Source organism: Chelmon rostratus, chromosome 1 (genome assembly GCF_017976325.1).
Source record: "Chelmon rostratus isolate fCheRos1 chromosome 1, fCheRos1.pri, whole genome shotgun sequence".
Taxonomy (NCBI): domain Eukaryota; kingdom Metazoa; phylum Chordata; class Actinopteri; order Chaetodontiformes; family Chaetodontidae; genus Chelmon; species Chelmon rostratus.
Window position 1 is genome coordinate 6,026,669 of NC_055658.1, and position 13,199 is coordinate 6,039,867.

Below are 13,199 nucleotides of genomic sequence, written 5' to 3' on the forward strand. Positions count from 1 at the left end.
TTACACTAAGGCCTCTAAACTCCCAGTGCCCATCCCCAGAGACCAGTCCTAATACCTCCTCTTCCACAGTCCCTTGACCACAATAATAATGGGTAGCATTTTACCGCACAGCTTCCTCCAGACTGCAGCTCTGTTCTGAATGGCTTTCAGTGCTACTTTCTGACTTCTACAAGCATCCAAAACACAGACAACCTCTCATTTATCTGTCACAAAACATTTTTCAAACAATTGCAAAGAAGATTAGGTGGGAAACAGTTTTTATCCCAAGACAGGCTTTCAAAAGAGGCTCTCTCCAAGGCTTGAAATGTTCTTTGTCTCTTTTTGTCGTTCTCTACATCTGCTTCTCTTTTTCTTACACCCTTCTTAACTTCGACTGTCATAAGACTGTACTGTAATTGGAGATAAACAGCATTTATCTTCTCTATTGTCCCTGAATAACCCTCTGGCCCATCTCAGGTTTATTAGCCTCTTTATTGCAGGAGTGTGAGAGTACAGTACTTGACATATTCATCTTCCTAGTAATCTTTTATACTGCATTTATAATGATACCACCCCTTGGAAAATGAACTTTTATTCATACCAGCAATTAAGATCTTGTGCAGTTTGTCTTGGCCACCGGGGAATGAAACAACCTGAGGAATCACTCTGCTAATGATGGCCTGTCAACGATGCAGCTGTCTGGAATAAATCGTCAAGATCCCCCTCATAAACAGCTATTCCCCCAACATCCAGCACACACAGAAACATACAAACACACACACACACACACACTCACACACTCGTAGTCAAACTTTGTTGTGTTGCCAACTTTGTACAAGTTCCTTTTCAAAATGAGGAAAGAAGGTGACTTCACCAAACTGTATTATATTTTACTGGGAAGCCACTCCAGCATGGCACATGATGTTGACAGTGACCACAGTTCAGTCAGATATCAAACAATATGCTGAAATGACTTTTGACAGACATTGTAGCAGCTGTACCTACTTCTCGAAAGCTAATGCTAATGCTAAAACGCTATAAGTTGACAAAATGTTTCCAGCTGATTCATTTTAAAATAAGATAAGACGAGTTAAAATGTCTTAAATATGCACTTAATGGCTACACACGATATAATGTCTAGCTCTAACTACAGCCCCATTCATACTTTAAGCTTGCTAGGTATTCGTTGTCTTGGGGTGGGGGTCAACGGTGTGTGTGTGTTTTTTTTTTAAGATATTTGTTTTCTTTCATATTTGTACACAGCATCATGGTAATACTGCTACCAAGAGAACAGAGCATCCAGCAGCCATAAAGCAGGTAATTAATGTAATCTACACGATTAAGAGCATCGTGGTGTGTAATCTCCTGATAACCATTTCAAATGGCGGCAGATAACAGGGTCAGTTCATTAAAAAATATCACACTGTGACCACATAATATTACAGCAGCCAGTTTAGTAAATCCAAACCTCTAGAAATACTCCGTTTTCACTGCAAATGCTCTGAAAAGCAGCAGTCGCGATCTCAGACAATGCAAAATAATTTAAGACTTCATTTCTCCCCCTCAACAATATCATATGTCAACTCAGATGTCATTTACTCTCATCAGATCAGTTTTGTGATTGTTAACCAAGACCATCCATCTCACGCTCATCTCAGCAGCCTTATTAGTCTTTAATTCAGAAAATTTGAAATGTTTAATATCCCAAGATGGATTGTAATGTAGCTTTGTCAGATTCAATTCCACTGATCATATTTAACCTTGAGCCTGCAACTCACTCACATGTTTGAAGACTGCATTACCATTATCAATTGTTCAACCCATTTTCAGAGGCCTCTCAAAATGAAGGCTCTAATAATTTCTTTCTGCTCTTGTGGACTGAATGGAAATTTCTCATTTGCTATGATTCATGATGAGGAGTTTTGAGAGGCAGCCCTGTTCTCCTCCACCATTAGACGAGTTCCTACATTTGCATGCACGTTCATTGCTGAATAGCATGAAGAACAGTTATATTTGGTAAATGTCAATAATTTGGGCAACAAGTAGGACACATAATGCTCTGAAAGGACATTAATTTGAACAGTGTAAAGACAAAAGACTGCATTTGTATATACAACTCTAGAAAGAGTGATCTTATATCAATGGCCATGTTATGGTTCTTATACTGTTGAGCAAAGTGTGTTTAAATGATCACAGTTCACGTGGTAGCTAATGCTCACAATGAAAAGGAGACGACGGAAAGATTTCTAAAGTCTAAATATGGGTGCAGCATGTAAATACAACAGAGGTGTCTGTGGGTTTAATAGAACTGTGAACAGGTGTGGGGGAGGGTGTTTCACGGATACTGGATGTATGGTTGATCCTGCTGGAGGTGCTGAAGGCTGAATTCAGTTAAACATCTGTGATGGGAGGTTCCCACTTTATAATCCCAATGGTATACCTGTTGTCAGTCCCCCATCCCTCTGTTCGCTTTATGTGCAAGCTGCATTTATCTTTAGGGCGAGTTATGTCACTGTGCAGTGGTGAATGTTGGCGTGTCAGATTCTGAATCCTGACTCTTTAGTTTGTGAAGATGCACTGTCTGTAATTTCACCTACAGCTGCATGTGGAAACCATCTTTGTTTTGGTGCCATTATTAGCTTCATATAAACTTAAAATCTCTCAGTTAGATTCTGAACTTTCTGTTGTAACAATTAAACACAAGTGTAATTTCTGCTGCTTACGTGTGGCTACTCAAATCTGAGAGACAAAGAACAAGTGTTAGCCCTTCAGTGCACTGGGCAGGTGGGTGCAGTCAATTCACGAGCTTTTTTGTTGCACACAGATCCAAAATAGAGCCAAAAAGCTGTATAGAGCTGAGAGGAACAGCAGGGATGGGTGATATTCTCTGTGAGAATTTGTCAATAGGAGCGAGACCTTTCGCGTGATACATAGTCATTTGATCCACTGCTAATATAAAAATATTGATTAGCGCTGTTTTAAGCCTCAGTAAGTTTACATTCTACTGCAATTACAAAAAGGCCAGATGTACAGATCCATTCCAAGTTTGCTTAATCATTCTTTCATTTTAGTTGAATTAATTCTCAATTGTTCTTTGTAACTCTCTTTTACCTGTGTCACATTAATTAGATAATATTCATTATTATTAGGGGTTTGGAAACCCAGAAATGTTAAAGCTGCACATTACACACGAGGCTGAGTCATGTGGCTGATGATGCTGCTGAATGGCTTGCATGGATTGGATTTTGAGAGGAGAGCCTCTCAAACTGTGGATGTGGATTTGCATATGCAGTAAATGTTTTGATTCCTGCACACACAATACAGTATAGTGGAAGTATTAAAACCTGTCACGTACTGTATTGAGGTATTGTACAAAACTAAAGCTAACAGGGTTGTCTGGGTCTTTGGGGCTTGCTATAAGTAGAGTCATAGGTTAAGCCTGTGCAGGGCTTAAAGAAACCTATTTCTCTTATCTTCCCTGGTCATGAACCATGAGCAATAACATTATCAAGGGTCTGTTGTTACAGGGTTGGGGTAGAGAGGAGCAGAATTACAGGCAGTGAGGAGATTTTAAACACTACACGTCTCGGGGATGTGTCCAATCGTGCTTCTAATCTGCCCATTGTGCTTGGCCTTATCAGCCGTCAGTGCTTTGAATAGAACAAAGAATAGTATCGGCCGATCCATAAATCATAACTTCAAACACTGTGGGAGGTCACTGTTTTATGTGTCCTCCTGGATACAGCTTTAGCCTGCAGATTGCACTTGTTCTCATATTAATGCCTTATTGTTTAATAGAAAATGCGAAAATAGGCCTGGACATACAACAATATCAAGTGTTCGGGGGTATGTTCTTAATCAGACGTTATCAGGTGATACCATTCACTGAGGATTTGCTACCTGCTCTTTTGTTCAGCTTGTGTTGTGTGTTTGTCGCTGTTCAGTCACCACAATGACACATTGATCTGACTTTCACGTGTGTCTTTACAAGTCTGTGCGTTGTGTTCATGCGTTCATTCGGTACTCTTTGGTATAACACCTATGTGCATGATTTTAAAAAAAGTGGACAGAGACTGGAAACTGGGTTAAACAGCGAGCCTGGCTCCGTCCAACAGTAAAAAAAAAATCTGCCTACTGCTGGATTATTTCCTACCACATAGCGCCCAAATATAACCACGATTTGATGTTTTTAGCTAGCTGTTTCCTGGAATTTCATCCAATTCTTGCAAAAAAAGTGAATACTTTTATTTCCAAGTATTACTTCAACACTATTTAGTCAAAAGCTACATTTGCATTTAGCAAAGCAGACTAGAAGGTCATAAATTGGGTGTATTTATAAAGTGTATTTAGCATGGTGCACGTGTATAAAGAGCTTAGTTCTTCAATCATCTTCTCAATTCACTTGATCCCTAACAGGCCGTATTTTAAATTAAATCAGTTTTTCACCTTAACATCAAGCTGTGAGTGTTTTAGTAAATGTACAAATAAACATTGCAATGAATGAACATTCCACCTTTTCTTCAGCGACTTAAAGTGTTTCAGGTGTATAATCTGAAATTTTCAACGAGTGATAGATACGAGCTACATAAGAGGGCAAAGGTTTATGTTTTATTGTGATAGTACGCGAAAGGTTCGGTTTAGTTGGCCTTTCATCTTCCTCCAGGTCAAAGCCAGAGAGAAACAAATATAGACATACTTAACATGTTTGCATACTATACATAGAGATGTCAAATTGCATAATTGCTGTACATATTCCTGTTTCCTTCAATTGATACATCAGTCATGGGTTAGACTTTTACATGGCTGTCAATTCATTTCCAGATTGCAGTTTCCTTTCCTCTTAAACCAAACAAGTGTGTTGATGGAATATTCAGCTGTGAGTCATCCTGGCCTAATCTCTTCTCATAAAGTCACATAAGGCGGGGCCGCTTAATAGCTAATAACGTCATCCAACGCAACAGTTTTTGTTTAAATATCAATGAAACACGGTCAATTTCCATCTACCTAAACCTGTAAAGAACTACATACTTCAGAATCTAATTTAATTAGGTACTTTACAAACCAGCAATTCAATAATAACAGCAACAGTAAACAGATAAACGTAGGTTCTATGGTAATATACTTTTTCTTTTCTGCTAACAGCACAATAAACAGCGAGTGCTGTTTATTGTGCACACCACTATCCAAGTTGAGTCTTATTCTGGTTTTAATTATAATGGAAATATGAGGCTTGTGTGGAACACAGAGAAACCTTTGAGTGTCAAAATTCATTCTTGATCTTGGTATCAGTAGTTGACAAAATAATCCTAAAGATGCTCTATCTTATAATTATATATCAACAATGAGTCAAATCCCTACGTGTAATATGAAAGGTGTTGCTCGAAGCAACAAACCCACAATTAATTCCCAACTGTTCAGTTCCTCTGCAGCTCTGCAGAGAATCTCAGCATCCCTCAGCTCGCTCGTTTTGGTTTTACATTGCACGCTTTTACTGTTTTGGTTCAGTCCTACTGCTATAATAAACCTTGTATTTTACCAAAAAATGTCAGATACACATACTGTACGCTACCTGCCAAACACCACTCCATCAGCCCACAAAGTTAAGGACTAGGTGGTGTAGAAAGAGTAGCATTTAGTCGCTTAACAACCAAACATGTTTCTGAGGAGTTTGGTGGAGAACTAAAAGGAGAGTGAATACAGGACTCACATTCGCCAGGTTGACACAAACACCGCTCCAAATGAAAGCTACTGTTGTTCCATGTCTGCTGGATGTGGAACTAGGCAAGCCTCTGCTAACTGATTCACCATTATAACTTTAAAACATAACAAATTAACTAAAACAATTAATGGTCAAGGTCCCTTTGCAGAATATAAAATGTGGTTCAAAGATCTGGGAAAAGCATGCAGTGCAAACATCTCAGTGACTTCCTGTCACGTCATGTATAAAGTGCAGTACATCAGGATGTTGAGGATAAATCCAGTTTGGTTTCTATCTGCCTGCATGCTGCTGGATTTACCACTCTGTTGGTTTTCACTTCTTTATCTGGACGACAGTAAATGGAGGCAAGAGCGGCAATGCAGTTAATGCTCTGTATTACTGGAGTCAGTTTTTCACCTTCATTTTGCCATGCAGATCCTCATTAAATTGTTTATTTTCATTTGGGGAGGCATTTCAGAAACCTGGATAACATGTAAAATTATCCAGATTTCTATTGGAGTACTCCAGCTACGTTTTCAGGTTTCTGAAGACTGAATTAAGGGCTGCAGGTCTCTGAGCGCAGGCTGTGTTGTTAACATCAGCAAAGAGACACAAAGGATGCTTAAATAACTCAATCATAACCACAATTAGTGACTCAAAACAGATGAAAGGACTAATAAGTCTTTGTCTACTCCTCTCTCAATAGTTGTCGAAAGGACTAGCCAAGAAATATGAGAAACAGCCCGTCAGAGATAAATAAACATAGGTGATAACTGTTTTGAAAAAAGAGAGAAAAAAAGGAGAATCTTGGGGTTTGTGAGATAACAATAGATGAACATGGGCAACTTGAAAGGCTTTTCCCATATCCCGCCTTTGTTGGGTCATCACAGCATCCACGAATGTGTGTAACGAACTGAGTGTGGGTAAGTGTGTGTATTTGTGTGAATATCATCTGCCTAACTTCTTGACTGACATGTGAGTGTCCAGTGAGAAATCATATTTCTGTGTTACTGAGAATAGACAAGGTGATAAAAATCGCTATTCCTGTCAGGTATGCACCAGTGAATTGTTCATCAGTTCACCACCTATTTCCCTATGAGGTTTCTTTTTTTTCCCATTTTCCTTCTTTACTCAAAGCTGGGTTTGAAAAGAGAAGCTTTGGTGTAAGCAGAGAGGCCACAGGGGAGCAAATCCCAGTGGACACTCAGAAAAAGAACAGCTTCAAAAGGGCCTGCAATACCACGGTGAATTGTATAAGGGAGAAAAATGCAATGATTAAAAGTGAAATGTTTGTTTGAAGATAATGTTATTTTGGAGAACCTCTCTTAAGAGGATTTCTAACTTGAAAAAGAGACAAGAGGAAGAAATAGAGCAAATGTGGGAGAGAGACTTGGAACTAATTCCCACAGTTATGTATACGTGTTCAAAATTGGTAACATAGCATACAAGCAGCATTGCTATTCATCCAAGTGTTTGCCACGATCTCCAGCTCTGAGCTCAGTGCTCAGTACATAGAAAGTGTCTGCATGATTGAAGTGAAACTATCCCTGCCTTATAATATTATGTCTGAAGGGAAAAGATGGGTTAAAGAGAGCAGATACGAGAGACCACAGAATCTGACTCTGAATGGATACAAGACATCTATTTAGCCTGCGCAACCATTAGCAGGTGTACATTAGTATTCAGCAGAGGGAGCTGCGATGAGGCGGACTGCATGGGTCAAGTCAGCACCACATCTGGGCTGGGTTGGCTCTGTTTTAACCCAAAGATAGTTATGTAAAATTGCAGGCATGAGACAGAGCGCATAAACTGGCATGTGGCACAGAAAATGATGACGGGCGCAGGTTTATTGTGTATTCTGTCTAAATTGTCCCAAAGTTGAATGAAAAATGGTGGAAGCATATTCTTTTGGATTTTAAAAGGGTGTCTGACACATCCAGATGTGATATTCTCGTTTATAAAGTCTCTAAAATGAAATTATCAGATTTAACTTTATAATGTCCAAAAGAAACAGAACAGTGTGTCTTCATTAAAAACGTGAACTCAGCTTTCTGAGTGGGCCGAGGATAGAAACCTGTGTTTCACTAGGAGAACCACAGGTTGCTGTCCTTGGTCTACTTCTCTTTTCATATAAGTTACTGAATAGAATCATGTCATGGAGCAGATTTTTAAATATATGGGGATGGGATGGTTGTATATGTATATTGTGAAACTTTGTGGTCGCAAGTAGTTTCTACAGTGATCAAGGCTCTTAAAATGTTGTATACGTCTTGTGCAACTGAAATCTGGACTAATCCAGTACAATCATAACGATCATTAGAAACTACATATATTTGGTTTTGATCACCAATAAATGCCTGAATAAGCAGGTTCCCAATGTTCTCAGTGGCCTGATGGTACCTGTCAGGGTTTCTGGCTCAGTAACGAGGGGTGTGTCTGTGGGGAACTGTAAGGTGACCTTTTGTAAATCCTCATTTGGACAGACACTTTTTTCTTTTCATGGGATCAATATGTGGAAATCCTTGCCTGTAGAACTCAAAATGGATCATCATTTTAAACTCAGCTTGAAACAATTTGTAAAATTGTTTCAGTTAATTAATTGGGATTAATCATGCAGCATAAATGATAAACGATCTGGTGCCTGTCATTGAGTTTCATGTATTTTCTTGTAAACCTTCATGCAAACTACCTTCTTTTATACAATAAATGACTATAAGTGCTGTGGTGAATGGCTCTGGTCCATGCTATGCACAATTTTTTTTTCTTCCTTTATAAAAAAAACATAAACAGAAAATAGAAGTGTACAATGTGTTGGTGGAGAAATATCAATTCAGTGAAAAAGGCTTGAGGGAGCATTACTAATGCAGTGATAGACAGTAAAAGCATGGCGCCCAGTCACTTCACATGACACAAGAAGCTCGGAAATGTTGTGTATGCCAATTTGTCCTCTATTCCCAGAGTGGTCCACTCGCCAGCCCTTTGAATTTCTCCAACTGCATGACTTTGCATAAGCGACACCTAATTGAATATTAATGGATTCTGATGGTATTTGATTATCTGTTTTTCATTTGGAAAGATTATACAAATGAGCCTCATTTGCATGTCAGCATCCAGGAAATGAAATGGAGTGTGGCTGCCAGATTATTATTTCTCCTTTTAACGCCACCGAGCACAACTTCTTTAATCTCATGAATTCAGGATTAGTTTCACATTTTGGTGTGATGCTCCAATTTGGTTTGTGCAAGGAGGTCATTTACGCTGGCGGAGAGCTTTTGTTTGCTCCAGTAGGTGAAGACAATAGACATAATAAAGTTTCAATCAGCTTTGTTATTTTTCCTTAAAGCTTGACTGAGCTTTGGTATTTGTCAGATGGCATCCATTTTCAGGCAGGGCAGGTATGCAGGCGGATGGTAGCAGTGGAAGGATGATGAAGAGTTTCGTCCCATTCAGTCAGTATGAAGTAAATGGAAGAAATGAAAAGCCCATAATAGGAGTGGAGTGGAGAATTACTGTCCTGTCTGGCTCTCAGGCAACAGCTTTATCTTCACAGCAATTTACAGTAATCCAGGGTGGCTGTGGGGGCCTGCTGTAGGCCGCTGTTAGCTGCTGCAAAATGACATGTGTGTATACCAAGTTACAGAAAAAAAAAAAAAAAACAAGTTGGAACAAGGCCTAATCATCACTTTAAGTCACATATTATACATTTAGATGGCAACTATAACTCAAGTGAAGGGCACTGTGTACTCCTCTGCTGCGGTCACTGTACATATGTCATAGATAATAGTCTGCCTGCACCGTAGAGTGGAAAGACAAAACAGGAAGGATGTTTTATTTGGAAAGGCATGATTCAAGTATGCCCTTCAAAAGTCTGCCGGGGTCCTCAGGAGTTCTTCCCCCGCAGCAAAGCAAACCAAAATGGCCGCAAGAATTTTAAACACGACCGGTGGATCACATTATGTTATCCTGAATGCAATATCGATGTTTGTTCTCTCATAGGCCCGAAGTGTACCTGCTCGTCAGTGTTGCTGTCCACACCTCATATTGGCAGATCAATCCTAAGTGAGACTCTGCTGAAGTAGCTCTTGATTTTGATTGAATTTTGAGCACAGAGTCTTCCTTTCGATTCTTATCCCAATCAATTTTGCTGGGCGTGCCATTGATCTGATAAACATGAGCGGTAGTGGCAGTGCGGACTTTTGCCAAGTTGATATTGAATCAGAAGTGAGTGAAGAATATCCATAAGTATTGAGTGACTGCTCAAAGAAGTCAGTAAATAATCCTCAGATGCATGCTCCATAAGTGAAGATATGCAGACACCAGTCAACCCCCCCCCAATAGCCTGTGTCCTTCCATTTGCATTATTCCTATTATATCATTTGATTGTATGTTTGGACACGTACAAGCTTTAAAATTTTAAACAAGGTCAAATATTCAGGATTTCCACAGGATTTCTCAGCAAAGCACGGAGGATGCAGGAAAGCGCAAATGTGGCATTCACATGCAGGAGAGGAGCACAACAGGCTCGGCACAGTTAATGTTGTCGGTGAACTCGTATTCTTATTGAAGTCACTTTCTCTTCCTCGCTGCCTCCCGCCCTCTTCCCGTCTTTCTCCCACTCAGCAAGCATTCTGAGGATCTATTTCTTATTAGAATTCATCCCAGAAATCATGTTGGGCCAGCGTGCTCCTGCAGCTCCAGACTCTATTAAATGCCTCATTCAATTTTATAATGTAGTTTTTATTTGACATTAAGGGCTTTACAAAAAGGCGGTGGAATTATTAGTAAAAAAAAAAAAAAAACAGAGAGAGAGAGAGAGAGAGAACCACCCAGGAGAATGCTATTATACATTCTGATTTACTGTCTTTCCTTTCCTGCAAGTTTCCACTGCATCTTTTTCAGCCCTTACCACACATAAATTGGTTTCAGAAGCTGTTCAGTGTGTTCTGTCAACATGTTCTCACTCTCAGGTCATCAAATACAGCTGCTTGGTCGTTGGCCCATAGGCTTCAAACTGTGATGCTCTACCTACCCCTCTTGCGCCAGTTTTTTTTACGTGTATTGCTCTGTGGTCAAGTTAGCAACGTCCAGTTAGACTTTCAAAATAAAGCTTGCTGAGTGCAATAATAAGCATGTGGTTAATGTGGAACCGTCGCAGTTTTGACAAAGAAGCTACTTGGTCAGATTGTACTTTACATTATGTAACTTCAGATACGTCGGTTACGTAACTAAAAGTAGGCCAGCGCTGACTTTTGGTTTCACACAGCATGAGAACTCCATGGTTCATGTCACAAGTCCTGTGTTTGATCCAACCAAACACCAAACCTGCTCCATTTGAGTACTTTTCTCACTTTTATACAATGTAATTCGACTTCAATGGCACATCAAAACATTATGGTAGAGGGGCCCCTCCAGAAATGATGCTAGAGAGGCACTGACAGTGTCACAGCGACTTTTGAACTGACCAAGCTGCCATATTTGACACGCTGGGAGTGACAACAGGAAGGGTCACCACTAAAATCTGTGCAGTCTTCATGTAGCTCTGAAGATCCCACTGCAAACAAAAGTTCAGCCTCAGTTGTAATTATTATTTAAATTGATGCAAAGTTGAATTGTATTTTTTCATATTTTGACAGTTATGAAATGAAGAAGCGCTTAAGATAACTAAATTGTGCGCATAAGCAGGCGAGGAAAAATGGCATCTGTTTATTTACATTTCTCAATGCTTATACTACTACTGTGTGTGAAAATATAAAAATACTCACTGAAACTTGCTGGAAGTGAACATCAGTGTCCCAGACGTGTATTAACGCTGACAGGAAGTAACCCTGGAGGAATCTCTCTGAACTCAGCCCCCAGCCGCAATATAATTAAAACAAATCTAAACAGCCAGCTACAGAGGTTCATTGTAGAGTTTTAACAGGCGTACATTCCTCATCTGTTCTCGCAGCACCGAGCATTTACAGCACAAAGGAAACAACAAGGTGGCATGCAGCATGATGTCCCTTGTTGTGTTCTGTGCAAAGCCTGGAGACAGCTTGAGGCTTTTCTTCATCTTGCTTCTGTAATCTCTGTCAGTGGGGACTCTCATCTGGTGCGGGGCGCCGAGCAAGAGGGTGCAACCCAAACAGTCACTGAAAATGGCTTCTTCTATATTCATCTGTTGCTGGGTAAAAAGGCAGTTTGGGGTAACATTTGATAAACAGCTAGAATTGGCATATTCTGCTGAAAATTTGACAAAATATTGGTCCGTGTGTGGTTGTGTGATAGCCTAAACCTCATTTACTCAAATTTGATGGATGGGTGTGATATCTTGTAAGTGTTGAAATGTTGTTTTGTCATTATGAAAGGAAAAGCAGATAGCACATGGAAAATAACATCAACCAAAGCTGTTTTACTTGCCAGATCTTTATCATTATCCAGCACATTTCAATGCACAAGATAATAGACAGAACATATTTAAATATTTGACATCCAGCAATGCCAAATTTTAAAGCATGCTGCAAACACAAAGGGAAGCAACACAGTCATCAATTTAACATATTCGAGCTGGTAATTTGTTGCCTTTTCATTAATTTCATTTCATTTCGTTGATCTGGGGAGGTTTGGTGGTTCTGGTTGTGGGGTTTATTGGGTGGTTTGGGTTTGCCCAAAGATCTGTCACAAACGTAGCATTTTGCTTCTAAGAACTTGACTAATTCAGTTTTCTTTGGAACATGCTTTAAGGTCTCTTCCTTAATGACTTCAGAGGAGCAGTCACAACATGAAGCATCCTGATTGGCTTTAAGGTTTTCCCATGAGCCTTGCTTATCAGAGCACAGTGACTCCATGTTTCTGTTGAATCCCTGTGGGTGCACTAAGTGTTTCATTGTCAAGACATGCTGGTCCCATGCTGTAAAGAACTAAAAGCATACAGTAGGGACATAATCTTCATTTTGAAATGAGATTCTGCGAAGAGATAGTCTTAGATAGCTTCAGATAGATTCCTATTCACGTGAGCACACAAAGTAAAGCAAAGAACACAGAGAGAAACATGATCGGGCAGGGAGACAGCAGGTTTTGGTAATTGCTCTCTTCTGGCCAGAGGCAGGCACCTTGTGTTTCAACACTAACAGCTCAACTGCCCCTCGTTTGCAGCTGTTCTAGTAAGTTGCTCGGACTTTTCTGTTTTTGACAAGGCATTGAGTGCCTAACAATACCAGACGTAAAAGACTTTTTTTTGTTGTTTGCCGTTTTTTCTCTTTCCCTATGATGAATGCCAACATAGAGAGATCCATCCAGCAAGTTTGTCTTGCATGTTGCAAGGCAGCTGTTATCTACCATCACACTAACCTTACCTTTATGAGGTACAATAAAATCGCAGTAAGTAGTTATGCTATTAAGCTAATAAAAAGCAAAAAAAAAAAACAAAACAAAAAAGCAATTGAGATTCTCCAACATTAAAAAACTGCCTGGTCAGAGGACAGATTTTGCCAAACAAAAAACAAGCATATGTTGGCTTGATTTAAGATTTCATCTTGCTTAG